Genomic DNA, 25132 nt, shown 5'->3' on the forward strand with positions numbered 1-25132 from the left:
TTTGGAGGTAAAACAGAACTGCTGACAGACTGGATAGCAGGCATGAAGAAACTGATAGTGATATGGTTTGGCTGTGTCCTCACCTAAATCTCATCTTGAATTGTAGCTCCCATAATCCCCACGTGTTGTGGGAAAGACCTGATAGGAAGTAATGGAATCATGAGGGTGGGTTTTTCCCATGCTGTTCTCATGATAGTGAATAAGTCTCACGAGATCTGATGGTTTTGTAAAGGGCAGTCCCCTGCACTCACACTCTTCCTGCCATCATGGTAAGGTCATGTTTGCTTCTCTTTCCACCGTATTTGTAAGTTTCCTGAGGTCTCCACAGCCATGGTAAACTGTGAGTCAATTAAATCTCTTTCCTTTATAAATTACCCAGTGTCAGGGATGTCTTTATCAGCAGCATGATAACAGACTAATACAGAAGGTGTTAGGAACTGAGTATAAAAACGGGATAGATCATTGTGTCCTTGACTGAGATAGAATACACTGAAATGTGTCCAGGATGTGGAGATGGGAGACAGACAGGTAGTGGAAGGTGGAAGTTGACTTTCACAGTCAGTTTCTTTCCAGAGAGAAGACTGTTCTCTGGTAAGGTTTGTGCTTCTGGGAACATCTCATCAAACGTCCTGCCAGCGGGTTTAGTACTGGAATTTGAATATGGGCTTCTCTTTTCATCAACCAGCTGTGTTGCTGTCAGCTTTTATCTTGGGCTGGACACTTTGGAGTGTTTAACTGAAAGCGATGAAAGGTAAGTCAGGCATGACCAGGCTGCTGCCATAATACCCAGGAAGTCGTATATTGTTAACCCAATTTGAGAGCTGCTTTTTTTTTTTTTTTTTTTTAATGAATGTGTTTAAAGTACATTTATTTTCAAAACTCTGCCTATATTAAATTCTGTAATCCTGTTTCACACTTTCTGGCTGTGCTTTTTCTGTTTTGTTTTTGCCACTTTGCTCTTTCATCTGGCTCAGCCTTTGACCGCATGGGCTATTTTTTTTTTAATAACTTTCCATGGGATTTTGGAATGCAGACAAACATGTAATTCTCCTAGTTATGAGTTTCACATTTTTTAAATGGCAGTCAAACCTATATTTAAGTAATTATCAGAATTAAAAATAAAACAATAACTTTGCATCTCCTGTTAGGAAGGATTACAAATTTAATATGCAACATTTTCTTTCTCTGTTCATGTTCCAGCCCTACAACAGAGTCATCAAGCTAGAAATATGGAAGGCATCACTGAGCCCTTCTTACCCATCTTACTCATCAGCCCATCTGTGAATTATTTAATTCTATTGTCACACCTGAATATTTCTCACATCTATCCTGTTTTCTGCTGTAATTACTCCCTTCTATCCCAAGTCTTTTTTATTCCTTACCCAGACTTTGACAATAGCCTTTCAACTAGTCTCCTTTTCTCTTGTACACCCTCTGAGAAGAAAACAGTGCTTCATGTTACATGAAAATTTTCCTTACCCTACATAAAACTCTTCATTGATGTCCTGTCACCTCAGAATAAAGTGTCTACTTCACAACATGGCACAGTCTTTGAAACTCACTCTTGCCCACTTTTCTGGCCCTGAGCTTCTTAGCTCCCACCTTGGATTTCTTTGATCCAGAAACAAGAAACTGTATATTTTCCCATAGCATATTATCTGATTATTATTATATATTCCTCTATATTGTCCTGCCGTCTTGAATAGCTATCCTTTCCATCTCCCTACATCTAGTGCTTGGACATAATTCATGATTTACATCTCATGTTGTCTTGAATGCCTGCTCCCATAGACCCATTAAGCCCCTGAACCAATAATTTGCCTTGCTTTGGTGCTACAACAAATCCGCATCATTATGTCCATCACTGACTTTGCCATATATTAGGTAATTATATTTTTATGTGTTTTTTCCAATACACTTCTAGCCCCTTGAGGGAAAGGACTATATTTTGCTATCTCTTTCTTATCAAAGTACTAAACAATATATATAATATATGTAACTTTCTAGCAATATATAAGTGCTCAATGTTATTAAATGTATTTTTGCTTCAAAACATGGCAAGACTATCTGAAAACTGCGATGTTTTTACAGCATAGGAAAATATTCTGCTGTGATTTTGTTGTTTCAGCTTCATTTGTTCTGCTTTTCTCTCTGTAGATCCATATTATTCACATACCAGCTCTCTGCTCTTTGCTCTCCCAGCTATTCTTTTCTTTCTTCATATTCATTCCCGTGACCTTTTTCTTCATTCCGACGTTTACCTATACAACACTGATTTGATGTTTTTGCAGTGGAAGTTCTGTGCTTTATTCTTTCTTAAGGGATTTAATTTTACTTTCCTTCCCCCAGGATCTGTTTAGTGGGTTTTTGTTTTCTTTAATTTTATCTGGAGAGAGACCACTTTGGTGGTAGAGACCAGCTGTTTTGTTATCTGTAAAATGGACACATTAAATGTGCCTACCTCATGGATTTGTTGTCAGGATTAAATTGAACAAAATGTAAAAAGCACTTGAAACTAAGCATGTTATAACGTTGGAAGAAAGGACATAAAACCCCACTGATGTTTTCTTCCATTTAAACAGGAATCTAATAGAGAAATACGTCCATCTCTTCTCCTCTCCATCTTTTTTTCCTCCCTTCCAGTTGCCTGAAGGATTGCTTAGGGATAAATTCTCATCCCCTTTCCTTTCTTCCTTTTGGAATTTCTTTGCCTACTTGAAGAGAGCAGACATGTTTTCTTGATTGCTCTTGGTCATAGTTTAAGTTCTTAATGTGTTACTCTGGTTTACTTACTGTATTTTCTACTACCTTTTCCTTGGTTCGAACTCAGGTGGAAAAAAAAAAAGCAGTGCGTTTGTTGGCTCACCTTAAATTCCCAGTATTTGGTTTGTTAGGCTGGGCATCTTAAAGAAAAGAATTTGGAATGCATTGTGAGAGATAAAAATTATGTCTGGAGTTTGAGGCTTATGGCACAGTTGATGTGCATGGCTGTCAGCTGGGGAGGCGCTATGCTAGACAATGGCCACGTGGGAATTTTCCTTTATTTTTCACAATAGCTGTAATATATATTTAATACTTCAAGAGTAAATTCTGTAAATGCTTCTAAACTGAGTTTAATGCTTCAAAGAGTAAACTAGGCATTCCAAAATGAGAAGAAATGATGGTTTGTTTCATGGGAACATAACCCTACTTTCTATTCCATGTTCAATATTTGTTGTCTTTATTGTGTTGTTTATGGTTCTTGCTGACATTTGAATAACAATGAGTAAAGATGATATCTCATAGAGCGTACCTTGCTATATTGTTCTTTGGATATGCCTAACTCATAGTAGAGAATTTCTCTGAGCTTGAGGCAATCATTGATGCTTTATGCCTTGCTGACATGCTGGGGAATGGCTTAACCCATGGAGAATGCCAGATGCTTGATGGAAAAGCTTCTGTAAACTTGTACACTTGTTTTTCACGTGGCTCATCAATTTAGAAGGTTTTTAGCAGTGTTATGTAGTTTTAAGCCTCTCTTCTTTTTATTGATGCAATTCTCATACCATAAAATTTGATTCAATGCTTTTTGTGTATTCACAAAGTTGAGCAATCCTTACCACTAATCCTAAAACATCTCCATCAGCCCAGAAAGAAGTCCTTGTACCTATTTGCAGTCATTCCTCATTCACTCTGTCCCCAGCTGTGACAACCACTAATCTACTTTCTGTCCCTATGTAGTTTCCTATTTTGGACGTTTAATACAAATCAAATCATCCAATATGTGGTCTTGTGTCTTCTTTCACTTAGCATAATATTTTTAGGTTCATCTATGTTCTAGAATAAGTCATGTCTTCATTCTTTATATGGCTGAATCATAATCAAATGTGTAGGTATACAATATTTTGTTTATCCATTCATCACACGTTTGAGGGAATTTTTGACCTTGGTTTGTCACTGCCAACTTTTTTACCTAAGGACAAATGGTTGTTTCTGTAGCAGTGGAACTGTATGCACCAGCTTCTAAGCCAAACTTGTCCAATCCATGGTCTGCTGGCCATATGTGGTCCAGGATGGCTTCCATTCAGCCCAAAACAAATATGTAAACTTTCTCAAAAGATTATGAGTTTGTGATTTTTATTTTTAGTTCATTAGCTATTATTAGTGTTAGTGTATTTTATGTGTGGTCCAAGACAATTCTTCCAGTGTGGCTCAGGGAAGTCAAAAGATTGAGCACTCCCACCTAAGCAAAGCAACTTATTACTTAGCAAACTTGAGTAGGATGTACAGGTTCAGAAAAAGCACAGGGAACTAGGTAGATAATGGGAACCAGCCCAGTGCTGACAAGGCTAGTGGTCTGTGAGGATACTAACAGGCAAACTTCTGGCTCCAGTGGGTCCAGGCAACCTCATGTAGCCTAACAGTCCTGGTGAAGCTTAACCTCAAACTATATAGATGCAGTGGGGGTCTGGTATTACAAGCTAATTTGCACACATTTGCCTGAATTTATGTAACAAAGGTTTCTTCTTTTAACCAGCAAAATAACTGAGCTTTTCATATGCTTCTGAAACTAGCAAGGTTCTAGCTATATATTGTTAGGATCAGAACTAGCTTAATAGTCCTAGACCAGTTGCCAAATTCCATTCTGCATCCAGGGCCAAGGAAAGATCATTAGTGGACTTTCTGTGTCTTTTCCAGAGACTCAAAAGTCATGCCCAATAGCTAGTATCAAGTCAGCTCTGGTCTGGTTTAATATAGTATGTGTGAGAAGATTCCCTAAGAGATAGCTCAAGGGTCTTCAGGTCAAGGAAATTTATAGCAAGAGGCAGTGGAAAGAGTGTGGCATAGGATTACAGATGCTGTGTCACTAGATATAGCCTGCCCTCAATTCTGTACTCCAAAATGAAAATAAAATTGAAGAAGTTTTGAATATATTAACTGAAAAACAAATGCACCTCGAATAAGCCCTGGTGACTGGAAATGCTATTATGGCAAATTTCTAACTTTACTATGAAGGTCTCAATACCTTAAATGCTACTTTCACAGAAAGGAGACATTAGGAGAATATGGTAAATACATAATAACAAAAATCAGTTTCTACTGAGAATTTTTTTCCAATTGAATTTACCACAGGACATAGATGAGCTAAAATTTGACGGATATATAAGGATCTCAGGAATTAAGGCATTTAAAATATGAGAAAGTAATAGTCAGCAGCTGGTGATATTGAAGTTCCCTGAAAATCTCTTCAAGTGGCAGATCTAGTTACTCATGCAAGCATTGGTAGAGCAATTGGTAACAAGTGACCAGCATTAGCCAAAAGTAACCTCTTGTTAAAAAGTGTCTCCTTAGTTTTCCTATGAATTATAGGCAACTGAAATCAACTTTTTGACATCCTAGATGGTAGGAAACAGTGGGCCACCAAGGGCGGAAGGGAGGCAGGGTGTATTTGATTTAAAACACAAATGCTCTACTCAAATGGGTCCTAGAAAAATGTTTTACATTGAGCTAATTGCACTAGGAGGCAGGAATTAGCTTGTTTTCATAATTCTATTATTTGAGATCAATGTTATGTTTTTATCTCCCACAATTAAAAAAGTGAAACATATAGGAGAATGGAATTGAACTAACACAAATCTGAAATAATCTAGGCTCTATCTAGTACACAAGAATTATTCTAACTCAAATTGAGCAGCATGATACATTTAGGAAAATACTACAATATTAATCATCAACACATAGTATCAATGTCAGGCACTGCACTAACAATCTGATTTATAGTCATTCATTTAATCCTCATACTAATATCAAGAATAAAATTTTCCTCATTTTATTGAGAAAACCAAAGCAGAGAAGCATTTAATATCTCATATATTATACCAATTAAGTGATAGAACAGATATTAAAACTCAGGTATCCTGACCCAAAAGCCCATGTTCTTGTTAATTCTACCATACTCCTTTCTGTAGGATACATTTCAGAGTTAAATTTCTTTGGACTTGTTTCTCAATAGGAAAATTTTTTTAAAAAATTCCATCTTTATTTCGAGTTGTAAAATGCAAAGGGGTTTAATATTTGAAATTAATTTCTTGCTCAGAATTTGATATCGAAAAGTATGTTCAAATTTTAAACACCTGTAACTTCGGTCTTTATTATTCTGCAGAAACTCTGATAGACTATGTTGGGAAACCTAGTTATGTCTAGTTTGGATAGAAAAGTTATAGAAATCAAGCTTTGTATACAGAATAGACTTTGACTTAATCAATTGGTGTGTTTCTCAGAAGCATTTTAGTGCCTTATGGGGACAAAATTTCTATTTCCCACTGATAAGCCCAGGAAAATACCCAAAGAACCATGTTTATTATTGGATGAGTGATATCATGAAGTATGAATATGACTTTCCCAACTGTTGACTTTTTCCTGTAAGTGGAATGGTTACACCTCTGATCGCCTATGGGCATGATGGGGGTAACTGGGGAAAAAGTGTATTACTAAGGTTTACTCTCCTATGGAGAGTCACCAATACTTGTAACACTGGCCTCCTTCCAAGCCTTCAGTCACCCCTATCTTTTGTGAAGAGGAAGCATTCACCTTGCTTAGGAGTTAGGTTTAAGGAGTTTGCATGCTCATCCTACTCTCTTCCTTTTGCAAGTTGTCTGTTTAGTACTACTACCCCCTTAACCTATTTATGCCTGAGGTTTCAATTTTTTGAATTTTTGCATGAGTGAAAAATCAAACCTTGGTGATGACCTTGAGCAGTAGGATATAATAACTCCCACATGCTTAGCATTTCAATAATGAAACACTGGTCATTAGTGGGTTAATTGCTCCATGTTTCCAGGTCTTCCTGGGCCTGCACCATTGACTAGGGAAGTCTAATTTTGAGATTCAGCATTAGTATTAGTACATCCTTGCCTGTAAGGGAAGCTACACCCTCAGTTATCAATTTTACCTGTAAGCAGCACAATATTTTGGCCTATTTGTATTAATACACACATTTATATATTTTAACAATGAACTCAAACTTGAATGGAGAAGGAGGGTATTATTTATTGGATCATCTTGAACTCCTCATAGTAATCAAACTAAATAGTGAACATGATTCTTAGTATCTGCCTTAGTCAGTTCAGTGGCTGTAACAAGGTATCATAGACTGTGTGGCTTATAAAGAACAGAAATTTATGCGTCACAGTTCTGGAGGCTGGAAGTTCAAGATCAGGGTATCAGCATGATCAGGTTCTGGTAAGGGACTGCAGGTTGCAGACTGCTATCCTCTCCCCATGTCCTTACATACTGGAAGGTGCTGGAGAGCTCTCTTATGTCACTTTCATAAAGGCACTCATCCCATTCATGAGGGAGGTAATTCACAACCTAATCACTTCCCAAAAGCTCCACCTCCTAAATGCCATTGCATTGGAGGTTAGGATTTAAATCCAAAGGATACATTTTGAGAAGACACATTCAGTCCATTGCAGCATCATTGGTGTTGCTGGTGTCATTGGCATAGTTGTTATCATCATCATCTCAGCTGGAACCTTTCATCCCAGTCTGTTTCCTTTTCATTTCAGCTTATTCATTCCTCATAAACTCATCTTTTGATTTCATGAACTTCTCATGTAGTTCTCATATTTTCACAGAATTAGCTTCATGAATAATGGTTTACAGAATGTTCTTATCTTTTATTTATAGTAATCTATACCAATGGTACCCTTTTACTTCTGCAACCTTGTGTTCTTTTTCCATTATTTTTATATTTATAATAAAACCTGAACTTTGTTATAATCTTTGAGCAGTGTCAGTTCTATCTATCACCAGTGTTTGTCTTAGAATATGCAAACTGTGTTTAGTTCTGACCTAAAAGTGGAAGATGAGGTGATGTGAGAACTTCTGGTGTGATTTCTAAGGAATTATTGGGAAGGAAAATGTAATGTGGTTCAGTTGGACTTGTATGGTGTTGTCGCCACACCAGAGAAACAGGATGGACCTCCATCCCAAATTTGCTTTGTATCTAGACTGTTAGGCCACACTTGGAACAAGAGAATAAAAAGATTTAACATTCACATATAAAGGCTTTCTAATGCAAGCAGAAAGCCCTCAAACAGATCTGAAAATGACCTGAGAGCCAGAAAACGCCCCATACTTAGGCTCAAATTTTTCATTGAGGTTTGGAGCTTGGTCTTGGGTAAAGGTTCCCACACACGGGAAAGGGATCATGTGATTTGAACCTCCCTCTGGAGACAAAGGAGGGATTGCCAGGGCTTTTTAAATTTTTTTAATTTTATTTATCAGCTTTCCCAGATATGGGGAAGAAGGGAAAAAAAAAAAGGATAAGGCTTTCAAACTGTCAGCAGTTGGGCATAAAAAAAAATGCAGCCAGACATTTTTTAACCAATGAGATTGTCCACTGTTTCCATGTCCTAACTTTTACATGGAAGATGTTCATCTTGCATACCGTAAAAGAGAAAGTAATTTTACTGTTTATTTAAGCATAATCCATGCAAGGTTTTACTGATGAGATTCAAAAGCCGTCATCATCAAAACAATAGTCGAACAACAGAATCGGGTGAGGTGGAATTTTTGGACAGAAGTTATGCTTAAAACTCTATCTTATTTTGTGGGAAAGAAGAGAGATATGGAATAGCTAAGGACTCATGTTTGAGATATATAAACTAAATAACTTTGTTAAAATGTAAGAATAATCATTAAACAATAGAAATAGCATGCACAACTTGCAAATCAATCTGGAGAAGAAAAATGAATGAAGAAAGTCAGTCAGGGAAACTGGAGGAAAAGGAAGAGGGATAAAAAGATAAATGGAGAATACAAGTAAGATGACAGAAAAATAACAGATGTATGCAAAACAAATCCCCCACTTTTATTGTAATTTCATCTGTGAATAAACAAAATCTACTCAAAGGAGAAACTTATACTTATGTTGACGGGGAGACATGTCCAATGTTACTGACTGCATCGTTGTTTGTAATAGCTGAACATCTAGCAAACTTAAATGCCCATAAGTGTGGAAGTGTGGAAGTGGATCACAGTATATGCATACCATGAAATACTGTGCAACAATTAAAATTAATGAACAAGATCTACATGTATAAATTAGATAGATTCCAGAAATAATGACGGGTAAGAAGATAAACAGCTAGTAGAATGATGCATACATTATTGCCACCCTTAATTTGTTTTAATTAAGAGTTAATTTAAAAACCATAAATACTATATAGTTTTTAATGGATAGACTATGTGTCCTAGAAGTATAAAAAATACAAGCAGGAATAACGCACACAAACTTCAGGATAATAGTTATCTCTGGTGGTGGGGGTGAAGAGAGAGAAGAAGGAAATTAGAAAATTCTTTAACAGGATTCCTAATATTTGGGGGCGTGTTTTGCATTTTTAATAACCAGAAGCAAATATGGCAGCAGGTTAAAGTAATTTGTACATGGATATTGTCATGTTACTCTCTATTTATTTACCCACAAGAAAACATTACATACTTGACCTTGTATAAATTTAAGATATTTTCTATAACACAAAAATTTTTTTTAAATGTGAACAGGATGATAAAAGGCAAGAAAAGGGATGGTAAAGAGCCACTGGAGAAGGACATACAGGAAATGAAGTTGAAAGGGGGCAGCATGTGGCACCCTGGCCTTGATCACATGTTAAGGAATGGATCCAAGGAACTGGAAGAATTGGACTTCCACTGTAATAAGTGGAACTGAAAAGAAAAAGGGAATAGAAAGAGGCAGACATATCGACTTGGCTCATCTGTAGAATGAGAAGTTTCACATCCAATGAGTTCTATTTTCTAGATAAATCTGAAGCTCAGGTTGACTACTCGAAGACTGAGAAAGGTAACAGAATGTTGAGGCCAAGATGATTAGAAATTTGAAGACAAGAGAGAAAGTTTGAAATGGTTGCTGGGGGCAATGAGAATGAGAACTGAATGGGTAAACAAGCAGTTATGTTTGTATGGTGCGCATGAGTGTAACCCTCTATTTTTTGCATTCCCAGTTGACCTGGGTGTAATTTGCTGAGCTGTTATCAGCAGCCCAGACTTGGACATAGAACTATACAAATTTCCACAGTTAGAGTCAATCACAGTTGAGATTTTGCCAGTCATATATGATAATCACAAGTTGGTTTAGCATATTGACAAGAAAATAGCTAAAGTAGTAGATCAAGAACTTAATCTGGATAGAGAGGAAACTAAAAATTTAAGAGGAAGGACAGAAAGACAATAGTAAAACAGAAAAATATAAATAAAAAAATTTCACAAATCTCTCTTCTGAACAACCACTATAACACTTTGGTGTATTTCCTCTGAGTACTTAAAAGTTATGTGTGTATCTATGTGTGTGTGTATATATATATAAAATATTACATAGGAAGAGAAAGACATAGATATATGTATGTGTACATATATACAAATACATATACTCACATATGTACCATATACATGTTTATTTTGTAAGTAAAAAATATACTATAGCTAATACTTTATACCTTTTAAAATTGTATGTGACTATTCTTCCAAATTGATAAATATTCAACTAGCATTGATTTAATGAACATATAATATTGCATTTGAGGGAAGTAAAATAATTTATTTAATTCATGTTCTACAATAAAAATAATCTAAATTATCTAATGCATTTATGTTATCAGTTGTTTGATATCATTCAATGCTGTTTTAATAATCAATTTGAGATTCAATCTTTCATATATCTGAATTACTTTCTTAGCATACATTTCTAAATGTAGAATTATATCAAAGGGCTAGCACATCTTAACTACAAATTGTGCTCTAGGAAGTTTTTACGTATGTATAAACACACATATATATATTTGGTATTTTCAAATATATATACATATATATTTGATAAGTTGCCTTTAAAAATTCTTTAGGACTCTCTAGGAGAGAAAGGTTTATAGTACCTCAGAGTACAAGTGCTGGGACCAATAAGTGACTTTTTCTCTATTCCTTCAGAGACTGAGAGTCAGATATCATAAGGATACAATGAACACTGAACTGAACTTAATTCAGTTCCATAAATTCCAGTCTATTAAACATCCTGAGACTCAACACAACAAGGAACAATCAGTTCACATTTCCTCCCTTGGTTTAATTCTTTATTTTTGAGAATGATACAATATTCTTTCTGCTACCCAAGTCAATCACTTTATAGTTATTTTCCCTCCTGCCTGTCAACATCTAGTCAATTTTTCTGAGCACACAAGCCATTCATCTAGCAAAAATATATTGGGCTGACCACGCAACAAGCATTTTGCAAGGTTTGGGAAATAATGAGATGTTCAATTATACAAAATGTATACTCTCTCTTCAATATTTCTACAGAATTTATTATGTGTACTGCTCTTTCAACCTTAAGACACACAGGCTGTGGCAGGTAGATTAGGTTTCCCAGAAGACAGATTCCAAGATGGAGATTTGTGTGCAGGTGGTTTATTGGGGAGTGCTCTCAGGAAAAACAAGCATCACCAAGGGAGGAAAGCAAGACTGGGCACAGGGCTATGTTGAATGGTGATGCATTGCAAGAGGGGCGCTCGCCAGTCCCAGAGAGAGAGCTCTATAGCTAGAATAGCCCTTCAGAGGTATACTCAATGGAGGCAAGGGGGCTGGGATTCTGCATCTCCCCATGGAGCAGTCATTGAATTTATATTGCCCTCAGAGAGATAGAGTAACTTTGAACAAGGCAACTACCTTAGGCCAAGGATAATTCTTGTGGAGTATTCATCTGTGAGCAATCAGAGGGCAACACTCTTGAGAAATTGATACCTAGACCCTAAAGAGACAGAATCTGAGAAGCCATGCTAACTTGGATTAGTGAGCTGAGCTCTGGTTCTTGGAGAACATCAGGAAAAACAGCTGTTAGGTGTGGGCTTAATACCTGGGTGATGGGTTGATCTGTGAAGCAAACTACCATGGCACACGTTTACTTATGTAACAAACCTGTGCATTCTGCACATGTACCTGGAATTTAAAATAAAAATTGATTTTCAAAAATGCTTTGGGCTCAAAATATAGAAAGAAACCACCATATATATGTAAACAAAGAACTTGCTTATGAGCAAAGCTTGTATCATCAATTGAATTGTAAACACTTGACAGCTACAGAAGGTATATTAAACTTCTGTTTACTCTTAAGTCTATCATAATGTTTCATAAGTATTAGTTGCTCAATAATACCTGCTGTTTGACAAAATCCTGCCTCTTAGTTTTATGAAGCACTACCTGTCCCCACATTTACTTTCTCACCTATAGCTGCCATATTAGTCTAAGCATTCATAATTTCTTGCCTGGACTTTGTTTAAATCTTATAAATAATTCATTTTACCTCTTTGATAAAATCTCTCTGGCATAACACAAATATGGTAGACTGTATCTTTATGGTTAATCAGTGTGGTTACTGAAATTTAAACATAATATCTTATAGTGAAGCCATGTATTAAATATGAACTTTCTCCTCTTGTATGACCTACATATTTACATGGTTTGGTTTTATGCATCTGATGCAAGGCCCATGTTCTCTAACCCTCTTTGTTTAGCACTGATGTACAAACATGTGGTCTTCTAGATGAATAGTTTACAATGTGCTTCATGTAAAGTCTCAAGGTAAAAGCTGAGAGACCAGATAAAGCTGAAGCAATAGATATTAGGGGCAACAGCCATACAAGTATTCTGGCCCAAGTCTGATCAAGAGGCATGGCCCTTAGCGACCAACCCTACTGCTTTCGTATAATTTTCTTCTTAAAATCCTAGTTCTTCATCTTTTCTCCCCAAAGATCAGAAGCCACAGCTGTGTCAGGTCTCTGTTAATAGGGAAGATGATACTTAGAAAACCCAAAGAGAGGTACATGTGCTACCATCCAGGAGGCAGATGAGTCAGGGTATGTGTGGAATCCAATGTACACTCTGAGTTGACTCTGCAAAAATTCATAATTGTATCAATTTCTCTATGCTCCAAGCATTTACATGTTTGGAGACACAGCATATAAATTTTCCATCATCTGTTTGATCAATAAAATTGCTAAATTCATTGTATTTCTGTTTCTGTCTTTTTCTCATTTTATCTTCCTCCATTCATTATTTTAAGATACTCCTTGCCTATTATGAACCAGAAACCATATCAACTGCAGTACAATCAACATCTCAATGTTGACATCTATCCTTATTCATGATTATTTCAATTATACAGTAATTGAGACTCAAAGAGATTTTGGGTTTTACCAAAGGTCACATTTCTGGTAAGTTAAAGAAATGAAAAAGTATAGAATAGTTCATACTTTTGCCAATGCCCCATCCTGTCTGTCCACAGACATCTGGAAGGGAAATTATCTTTGTGGTCCAAAAATATAAATGAAATATGTGCCCAGTCATTTGGTACTCTAGCGACCTGCTTTAGATCTGCCCATTCTAGAATCTGCCTGCTCCATCAGGGCAGAGGCCTGCTAAGTGTGTGTCCTTGGGTTGGCAGGTGAGAAAGAGGAAGCCCTATCTGGAACAAAGCAATGTAATAACAATGTCAGACATGAATTACACTTTACACACGTTCCATTATAGATATCTGCCACAGACAGTGCTGACTTCTTAAAAAATATCACAAGTGGGTGACCGCTATTATACAAAGCTCTGTGAAATGGAATGACTAATCTATAAACATAAGCATGAGGTTGAATAAAATATATATAAAGAAATATATGCAATATTAATTTAGCATAGACAGTATCATATCCCATAGACCTTCTTGCACAATGCAGTGACATACCACTGTGTTATTAATGCTTTGGAAAAATTTATTTATTCTATTCCATTAGTGTATTTTAACAAACATTGCTCTGGGACAGTATGCCTGCCAATTTATGTTTATGAGACTGTCAACATAATTTACATGCAGACAAAAATATGATACAATATTGCCAATGCAGAATCGCCTTGTCAAATGATATTGTCACAAAAAAAAATGAAACAGTACCCCAGCTGAGGAACCAAGCATATTCATCACTGTTGGCTGCAGAGAATTTGAGGTGACACACTGAAATACATTTAATGCCTTTTTTTCATGCATCAAATGAATAAAAAGTGAATGAATGAGGTATTTCTGACTGCCATATACTGTGCAAAAGCAAATAGATTTCTTGTTTCCCTCAGAAAAAAAAAAATAAAAATAATACATAGGTTCCCGAAATGTTGACAGAATTATATTTATTATTCATCTGGAAAACTGAGTATGCTACAAAAATCACAATAGTTCTAAAGTGTTTGGCTGCAATGATTGAGACTGTCATGGAAGGAGATGATGGCAAACTGAGAGTTCCTAATCCATGCAGGATGAAGAGCAGGGGCAGTGTGGAATGATGGTAGATATTTGGCCTAGGACCTTGTGTTAAATAATACAAGAGATTTTAATAAGACTGCTTTTTCTAGAAGTTGAATAATTAGATGTATGAACTTGTCTTTTCTCCACTTTGACAACTCCAAGGCTCTAAGGGCATGGTTTCTGGACACTGGTAGGTTCAAGTCCTGGTTTGAGCTGTACATAACTGAGCTTCAGTAGTATGTGAATGCTTCAGTGAAAAGGTTTTCCAATTTTCCCTGTGCTGATGGCTTGTAAGCTCCAGAGATTTCACTGGCCAGGAGAACATCCAGCTTGGTTACAGGGAGGCCAACCAGGACGAACACAGAGCTTTACCAGTCTTGAAGGATTTGTTCTCCAGGTACTACCTTTGCTCACTGATGAAAGGCGGTCTGTGCTGGAGGCATCTTCCTTGCCCTGGGCCATATCATCAAAGGTGAGCCAAGTATAACTATGGCCTGTCTGCCACAAGCCTGCTTGGTACCAAGGGACCAAGCACCCTTGTTCTCAACATAGTCATCCTGTCTCATAGGAATTCCTAAAGTAAGAGCATAATGGCTCTAGTAAACTTCCTGTTGTTAGAACATGTGTGCTTAGAAGTTATGTTTTTAAGAGGAGAAGAAAGAAATATCCTGGGTTCAGGAACAATGAAAGGAGTTCACGTTCAAGGTTCACAATCTGCATGGTGCTGGATTAGCAGCAAATTAAGGACCCTGAGTTCTTTCCTGAAACTTTAGTTTAACAAACAAATGTATGAGTAACAAAAGAAGACTGGGGGAGCGCTTTGTGTAGGGGTAGGGAAAACATGCACAACTTGAGTCTGAAACCCTACTCTGCCACATACTCCACAAAAGACACTCTGATCCTTAGTATCTTCATCCATAGAATAGGACTAATAATTACCTCGCAGTTTTGTTGTGACAATTAAATACGAAACAGTCGACTCACATGAAATGCCTAACATTCAGCCATTTTCTATGTACCAAAAAAAAAAAAAACTGGCAATAGCATGTAATTCACCTAGCATGGTCCCAAACATACAATAAATGCTTACTGGATACCAGTTTACTAAATATAACATGTTAAACATTGAAGAAGCTATGCAAAAGAAAAAAGTTAATGCATTAATATATTACTACTACCGCTACTACCACTATTACTACCACTAGCCTGCTGGTCTTTGTCAATGATATTTGAAATGGAATCTTAAATATAACATTCCAAATGTCTCAGTACCATGTAAGGCATGTGATGAAACATGAGATAGTCTATCTCAATATGAATTTAAATTTCTGTAGCATATATATAGAACCTTGACTATTTATCTTTAGGCTCCATGAACATACAAATTTCTATGAGAAAACATTTTTCCTGAAATTGACCTCTACTTCAAGACACTGAAAACCCTGTTTAAGCTGATGCCTCCCATTAGGTAGAACAGAACTTGTCACTTTGCATTTTACACTCTCATTGACAGTATTGTCCAAACAGCAGCTGGCTTCTGCAATTCACACTGGAATTTTACTGCGAATTAATAGCCGGGCAGAATAAATGGTGGTAGGATGATGTGGGTACCTAACACACCATTAGGGGTGAAGGCACAGACAGAGCTTCTGAGAGTGAGAGTTCCCAAGCCCAAATGCATATCCAATTCATTAGTTAAGGGGGAGAGGAAAAGGGCAGGGTATGAAGAAGAAAAGTAATGAAAGAAAGAGACATCGAGACAAGGAGTAGATAGAGGAAGGAGCGATCATATAATGGAGAAAAATTACTGTAGAAGAATAGGATGATGCATAGTTAAGAGTAGTCCACACCGGCTGGGTTTGAGCGAGGAAAGTGTGTGCATTAGGCACCAGTTGGAATGAATTATATGACACCTTTTCTTTGGCCAGAAAAATGTCTTTCCGACCCCAGCTGGTGATTGATCAGATGGTGCCCTGGAGAATGAAGATGACTATCTCTTGTCATTTTGATCTCTGCATTGAGTATTACCATTTCTATCCTTACCAAAGATTTAAATCAAATCAATTTTAAAGAAACTGTATTCATCAATTTATCTGAATAACTTGTAGCCTAATGTATATGGGATAGTTTGGGGTGACAAAGGCAGAATTTAAAACAAAGAAAAAGTACTCTTTCATGCCCCACTGGAATGACAAATTAAATTATATTTCATCTTGTTTTAATTGCATGGAGTGATACACATGTTGGTCAAAACCACTACTGAATTTGATAAATCATTGAGTCTGGAATTTTTCACTAAAAATGCAAATAGATTCAGATGATATGCTCCAAGCATATTTGCACCTAAATCAGAAAATTTATCGTCTCCAGAAAGACCATTGAAATGTAGAGTCAGATATAAGCTCAGCTGAGATAATTATAGCATCCGATGCTAACTAAGAGCCAAATAAACTATGTAAAATAATATGAACTTTTTAAAGTCAATGCAAATATGCCAAAACTAAAAAATGTCTCTGAGTGACAGAACTTTTACACAGCCTTCATTATATCAGTCAATGGGCTTAGATTGTGGCTTCCTATATTATCTGGTGCTCTGGCCTTAGTACAGAAAGTGGAATCACAAATGAGATATGCATTTCATTGTGGTCCTACCTACAACTATATTGACGACTAGAATCAATGTGTTCCTAAAAGGGACTACTGCACTATTGGTGAATGGCTCAGATGAGAGTTTTGACACACAGACCAAAATGAGTTTATATAGAGATTTACATAAAATCTATGCTATAAAATTTATTTTAAAATAAATTTATGTAAATACAAATTATTTAAAGAAAAATATTAAATTTATTGCATGTTAATATGTCAAAATATGTCACAAATTGTGTGAAAATTGTGACTTTGTTCCCTGAGTGATTAAAGTTTGCCAAATAGGACTTTAGATGAAGGCAGAAGTGGCTGTTGGCCAAATCTCCAGATGGTTCAAATCTAAGAGGGATGGAGCCAACGTCTGATAAGGGAGCCTTGATGGAGGGGGGAGCACTAGGCTGAAATTAACAAGAATAAATTAAAATAGTATGAATGTAATTTTTTATATTTTAGCTATGAAACAACGTCAGAACAAGCATGAGGTCATGGGGCCTCTCTTTACTACAATTGATAAGAAAATAATTTATTAATATTATAAAGGTCTTGTCATTGTGCTGGTCTTCAGTGTATAAATTGTATTTGTCTAACTTTCTACTTTCACCTTCTATCAGTATAGCTCAATACGAGTCGAGAACTTCCTAGAAGCATAATTTAGGATCTAAATAGAAGAACATAATGGAGAGAAGGGCAGTGTTTTTCCTACTCCAAAAAGAGAGACAGGAAAATAAAATCAAGCCCTGTCATTTCAATCACTTGTTTGATATTGGTGGTAAAATAAAATGTTTTTAGTTCCCCATCCTTTTATAACATGGAATCTTCTTTTGTCCTATACTTCTACCTCTCTGTCTGTGTAATCTTGGAATTTATAAATACGTCATTTTTAATGTATCATTGATTTGACAATGTATTTTAAGACTTAGACTTAGTTTTTTAACTAGTTACAAAATTTTTTTACTTTTATTGGAAATGGGTTTTCTTCCATCTCTTTATGTTGTAACATCTGCATTTCTTACTTTTGGCTTCTATGTCTTCTTCATCTCCTTATCAGAAGGCTCTATCTTCAAGAGCATATGTATGTGCACACAGGTACCTGTATGTTTTGAGTGTACTTGGCTGATGGAAGAGCTGAGCTTTTGTATATCTAAAATTTTTTTCCTATACTTTTCTACATAAAGCAAAAATCAAGAAGTCTGGGTAAAATAATCTCAATTTACAAAAATGTTTCTTCAAAGTCCTATCAAGTCTCATCTATTATTATCTGACTGTTGGTGTTAAAGAGCAAAAATTCAATAATTTTGTTACTTTAAGACAATATATTTCTAGTTTTGTCTTTTTCCCGCTAATGAATTCAAATTTTGATCAATAAGTTTGTAGGTATTTTAGCTGATCATGCCTGTAATGTTGTGAGACTCTTCAATCTACGTAGGTCTTTCTTTAGTTGAAAACATATGTTTGTATTTTGCCCTCCCTGCTACCTGTTTGGTAATTAATTAGTTTTATCTTGTGTTGCCATTCCCTGCCTACCATATTTATCATGTTTTAATTTTTTTTTAATTTTGTTACCCTATGGCTTTGCACTTTAAGATTTTTTTTGACGGAGTCTCACTCTGTCACCCAGGCTGGAGTGCAGTGGTGTGATCTTTGCTCACTGCAACCTCTGCCTCCCAGGTTGAAGTCATTCTGGTGCCCAAGCCTCCTGAGAAGCTGGGATTACAGGTGCATGCCATTATGCCAGGCTAATTTTTGTATTTTTTTTTTTTTTTTTTTTTTAGTAGAGATGAGGTTTAACCATGTTGGTTAGGCTGGTCTCGAACTCCTGACCTCAAGTGATCTGCCCGCGTCAGCCTCTCAAAGTGCTGGGATTACAGGCATGAGCCACTGTCCCAAACCTCATTTTGAGATATCTAAATTGTTTTTTCTACATGACAGGTTAAATTGCCGCGTCATCACACCTACCTCTTCTGCCTCATGACCCTCTTTGTGCTCTCAGACTTCTTGAGAATTTCCCTCATCTCTCTTTTTCATAAGACGTTACCTGTTACCTCTCCAGCACATCACATTACTCCCTCTCCTAATAGTTTTAATTTCTGTTTTATAAAGAGTAATCTTTCACTCTAAGAAGAAAGACAGTTTCCTACAATTTTCTTCTGGAACTTAGAACACAATATCTTCAGAAATCTTCCCTAGCTTCTCCTGTGTCTGAAATTGTTTATTTTGGCCGCATAAAGAACCTTCCTCACCCACACAATTTCTCCTCTTCTCATCCTTGAGCCAGTCAAGAATAATTCACAGCCATTATTTGTCAACAGAATATGCAGCTTGTCTCCTTTCACCAAATTTATCATTGCCTATTCTCTATCAAAGGAAAGGAACTACTACCATTGCAATTGTATTAAAATTTTTTTAAAAATTAGAAAACATTAAGAACACTTAGGGATTGTATTAGTCCGTTTTTTAAACTGCTATAAAGACCTGCCCAAGACTGGGTAATTTATAAAGGAAAGAGGTTTAATTGACTCACAGTTCACCATAGCTGGGGAGGCCTCAGGAAACCTTACAATCATGGCAGAAGGCTGAATGGGAAACAAGACACCTTCGCAAGGTAAAAGGAGGCAGTGCCAAGCAAAGGGAGAGAGCCCCTTATAAAACCATCAGATCTCGTGAGAACTCACTCACGATCACGAGAACAGCATGGAGGAAACTGCCCCCATGATTCAGCTACCTTCACCTGGTCTCTCCCTTGACACGTGGGGATTTTGGGGATTACAATTCAAGATGAGACTCAGGTGGGAACACAAAGCCTAACCATATCAAGGATCAACCTTGATACATCTTTCTTGCTATATTCTGGTACATTAGCAAGTCCTGTGCGTTTAACCCTGTAAATATATCATTAATATCTTCACTTCTGTCCTGCCATCATAATAATCTAAGGCACCATGATTTCTTATTTGAACTGTCTAGATAGTCTCCTAATTTGTTTTTCTATATGTACTCTTCTCTTGCCCAAAACGACCTTTCAAAACTGCAAATGAACTTATGGCTCCCCAGGTGAAAATTCTTCAAGAACTTGCCATTGTTCTTAGAATGAAAACTCAATTAACTTCACATCATCTACAGGATTCTTTATATTCTAGTACTTGCTGCAATCACCAGACCCATCTGGTGCTCTCCCTGTCTGAGCTTTTCCCAGTCTCCTAAATAGAACCTGTTTCCTTTCTGCCACAGGATCTGTGCATTTAGAGTTTCTTCTGCCAGGAAGCTCCCTACCTCCACCCTATACAAAACACTTTGTTAACACACAAACTCCAGTCTGTCAGTTCAAATGACATACTTCGGGGAAGACACTTCCTTGAGATTCTAGATAAGAATCAATGCCCCTCTCACCTATTCCTAGACTACACTCTCATTTTCCCTTATAGTACATTTCACAGTGTCAACCATACTCCTGCCATTATTTCACTGTCAGTGTCTTTCATCTCATTAAAAACCCTATGCCATAGTGACTGTTTCTGTTTCAATCAACATTTGTTGAATTCATTATTGAATCTCTGTGTCCTCTTCTCAAAGATACAGTTGGAAAACAGGTTAAAGTGCAGAATTCCTGATTCAATCCCTTATTTCAAGTAGGCTTTTAGCAAATTCTTGCATTCTCTATTGAAATGGCATCTGATGTTTGAAAAATTGCAATTCCTACCATACATTAGAAACAAGGTTCTTCAGCTTTGCCCACTATGACTTATATCTAAGGATTCACGTCCAGAATGTTGGCTCCACCAGGTTACTGCCCCAGACCCAGTCAACTTTGGATCTAGCTGAGACTTATATCAAAAGTCACCTCCCTGCTATTGATAAACTGGCCTCTTCAATTCACTGCATTATATCTCCCTGTTTTATTTTCTTCTTCATAACTAATAATTTATTGGTATTATTTGTCTGGCTCCTCCACAAATTTCTTTAGCATAAGGAACCTACCTCTGTTGTTTCCACTGCATTCAATCGCAAAGTACAACTGGAGAAAACCAGACTAGAACGAGAGATATAGGATCATTATAACATCATCAACAAAACCTGGCTTAATTTGAAGCTGCTTTGTGCTCTCTTTGCTTTCCTCTAACTATGCTAATATTAACAAAGAGAAGCCCTTTTCCAATGCATTCATACCATCCTACACAGACCCAGACCATGGGCCCAAGCTAAGATATATTCATGGAATTATGTTGGCGAGGTGAAGAAAATGACAAGAAGCGGGAGACTTTCTCTGATCTATTCATGTGTTTTTCCCTTCAAGGCACTGGGGGAGGCAGAAGAGCAGGAGAGGTGACAGCTGACCAGAAAGAGTATGGTGCTGCAGCCTGGGCAACCTGTCATGGAAAGGTACGATAGCTACAGGTCTCAGACCTCTCCAGAATCACTCTCATGAACATGTTTGGGAAAGAAGTTATGAAATAGAGGCAAGAGTGTGTTACAGGTAGGAGTCTTTTTTGGGGAACAATAAGATTGTCCTCTTCTTAGAAATAGCTCTTCTGGCCATGATCCCTTCTTTCTCCTACCAGAACTGCTTAATCCCATTGCCTGAGCCTTTGAGCCTGCAGATTATCCATCATGTGACTAAGAATGAGATGACACCTGTACAGATACATGATTTGCCTCTCAGCTGTTAGCTGTTTCTACAGGAAGCCTGAGCCATTAAGGTATTCTCAGGGCAGGAATGACCTAGAAGAGATGGAATATAAGCTCAAGACAATAAGATGGGGGCCTGGTCAAACACCCTTCCTTATGGGAACTAGGAATCTTGGTTATAGCCCACATTTTTCCTTCTTCTCCAAACCCAGGTGATGGTTTTGGTTTAAGAGGCTCATCTATGAGAATTCTGTATCAAAATTATTGCAGGGAGAATAGACCTCTGCCATTACCTAGAACAAAAGTTAGTACTTTCCCCTATTTCTTCTCTTTTCTTTCTTTTGTACTTCCTATTACTTTTGGTGCTGTAGAAAGATTTCTCTGTCCAAAAAGATGTGAAATATTCCGGACATATTGCACCAAGGGTGTGTGTAGCACAAAATCAACTTGCCTTGAGCTTCTCTGATATATAGCCAATGTTTTAATGTTCCCATTTATGCCGATCCATAATACATCTTCATAGCGTTGGCTTAATCACAAATGACAAGGGTGGAAAATGTAATAAAGACAGGGGCACATTAATCTACTTTGTATGAAAATGTGGAAAGGTAATCCAATTTTGAACTGCTTGCTCTTACAAAATATATAAAAGTTTGTACGATTTCTGCATCTTAGGTGGGGAGATGGTGGTTAATCCTAAAGAGGTATATTTCAGGTAGAGTCCTCGGTCCCTTAGATGTAAGCACAGAGGTAGTGGCCCATACTGAGAAATAAAGGTGGGGACTCTGGGGAGTGAGTTGCCTGATGGAAGCCTGTATATCAGGCAATATTCAGGAGTGTCCATTCCTTGTGGATCTTAGACAGATATTCCAATGTTAGGGATGTTGTTGTGTCTTCCCCTGCACAGCCCCTAAGGCTAGTTCATATGAAAAGTAATTCTGCCTCTGCTCCCTAAAGACAAGCTGGAGTTCATATGGTGAAAAATCCATAGAAGGGAGGTAGACTCAACTAGAAAGTGTGTTTCTAGCAGGGGAGTTGGTGTGAGGGAGAGAATAGTTACGATGAAGTCAGGCTTGTCTTAAACCACAACTGATGTCATTCCAATCACTGTGTGTGTCTGCACTTGCGGGTTGTGTGCATGGCATGCATGAATGTTGATGCATCTGCAGTGCTCTCACCTAGCAGACAAGCATAAGAGAAATGTGAGCTCTGGACTTAAAGAGCGCTGAGTGTTAATATCAGCTTCTACTTGCTCTATGACATGGCCAGTAGTCCACCTCCTCTGAATCCCAGTTTCTTTATCAGTAAAATAGATATTGTACTAGTTATCTCTTAGGATTAGTAGAAATACAGGACCCGGCAATTCTATTCTTAGGTATCTACCCAAGAGAAATAAAAACAAAACATAGGCAAAATGTGTACAAAAACTTGTACATGGATGTTCATAGCAACATTATTCACTATAAAGAGGTAGAAACAACCCAAATGTCTATCAACTGACAAATGCATAAACAAAATGTGGTTTATTATTGAAATAAACAATGGAAAATTATTCAGCCATTAAAAGGAATGAAGTACTGATGCATGCTACAGCATGAATTTGCCTTTAAAACATTACACTAAGTGAAAGAATCTTGTCACAAAAGACCACATATATGATCCCTTTGTATGAAATGTCCAGAAAACAGAAAGATGTAGTGACAAATGAGATTCATGACTGGCCTAAATTTTTTTCAGTAAAAGCAACTTTCCTTCCTGTTTAAGGAGGTTCATTTTTTCTTTCTTGTGAACTTATAATGGTTTTCCTGCCACATTCTTGCCTTACAAAGGGCTTCTGATTCTTCTCAGGACATATCTCCACCAAGGTTTTTCTCTTCCTCAGCTATAACCAGTATCATCCTAGCAAGTGACTCCCAGAAGATGAGGTTCACAAAGAGACCTATAAAAAATTACAGTACACACCAAAATAATCGCATGATTTTTCCATTTATATCAATAGAATCCATGTGTGTGGGAATAGATCTTAAGGCTGTTGGATAATGATGAAAGGAATATAATATTGGACTGAGGATCTGGAAATGATCCTGCTAGCTTGTTTGCTGAGCTGACTAAAAGCTGGACATGAAATTGACATAAATTATGTTAAATGGAAATGCTAAAAATCCCCTGGCATATTGTAAAGGAAAATATCTATTGGCTTAGGAAAACTAGAACGCTAGAGTAGATTTTATTATGTAAAAATATGCCCTGTTAGTGTATCCCCTAGAGGACACATTCTTCACCAGTGCTTTGAAAAATATGTTGATGAGCAGTCCCCTTGCATCCTTGAAGAACTCTGTGATAGATCCATTAAGTACATGAGGATCGACAGAGGAAATTATTGCCATTGAAACTAAGCTCCCCAAAGCCACTGGGGTTGATGGGCTCCAAGAGTGGCAGGGCCAAGTGATCATCACCAAGATCAAGGTGGTAGTGGGTGTTTTACCCAACTGCAGAGTCAAAGCAGTGATCAGCTTTATTTTTGGTAAGCTGATAATGGGGTCCCTAGAACTGAAATCAATAGGCAGACTAGTAAAATCTTACTTGATATGTCTTAGTAAAAATCTCTAGGTCTGAGAAGCAAAGTCTGACTTGAATGAGTACAAAATAGAGTCATGGCCCATCAACCAATTCCCAGTTTGGGGCCAAATCACAGGTGCATTACCTCTTGAATGATGGGGCAGCTAAGCCCCCTCGAGGAAAGATGCTGCCACATTGCCAAAATTCATACTGCAAGTCTTTCTCTTAACCTTTCCCAAAAGAACTTGTGGCTTAGCTATTTACCAGGAGGAAATTGCACTGGAGAAAAGAAACTAATCACACTTTTCAGAGATTACTGAAACAGGTATGAACTTACTTTAATTCCCAGATACCCAGAACACTGCTTTGGTCCACTAATCAGAATAGTGAGGAAGGTAGAATGATTAATGGAACTTCGCTGAGTTCTGACTTGCAGTGGACCCAATGGGTCACCAATCACACCCTGTGTTTATTTCCCCTGTTTTAGAGTACATAATTAGCATAGGTATATCCAGCATCTAGCAGAATCCCCACATTGGCTCTCTAACCTGTGGAATATGGGCTATTACTATAGGAAAAGTCAAGTGAAAATGATTATCACAATCTCCTCCTGCCAAAATAGTAAACCAAATTTAATACCACATTCCTGGAGGAATTGCAGAGATTAATATCACTGTCAAGGATTGAAAGATGCAGAAGTGGTGATGCCGTCTATGTCCCCACTCAACTTGCCTATGCAAAAGACCAATTAATCTTGGAGAATGACAGTGGATTACTGAAAATTTAATCTTGTGGTAACTTCAACTGTGTATGTTGCTTTATTGTTGGGGCAAATCAACACATCCTCTGGTAACCTGTACGTAGCAGTTGATCTCATAAATGCTTGTTGTCTATACTTATTAGTAGAGACCGTCAAAAACAGTGACCTTCAGCTGATAAGGCCAACAATAAACTTTGCTAGTCTGCCCA

The 25132-nt window shown here is 37.1% G+C and overlaps 1 long non-coding RNA gene across 1 annotated transcript; it reads left to right on the forward strand.

Moving 5' to 3' along the window:
* The first annotated feature begins 276 nt into the window (after positions 1-276).
* Positions 277-23166, forward strand: LOC111554414. The gene is made up of 3 exons (XR_002735243.1): positions 277-304; positions 574-751; positions 21273-23166. It is a non-coding gene; the product is annotated as an uncharacterized LOC111554414 (long non-coding RNA).
* Positions 23167-25132: the final 1966 nt, after the last annotated feature.

The sequence above is a fragment of the Piliocolobus tephrosceles genome, chromosome 15 (genome assembly GCF_002776525.5).
Source record: "Piliocolobus tephrosceles isolate RC106 chromosome 15, ASM277652v3, whole genome shotgun sequence".
Lineage (NCBI taxonomy): Eukaryota > Metazoa > Chordata > Mammalia > Primates > Cercopithecidae > Piliocolobus > Piliocolobus tephrosceles.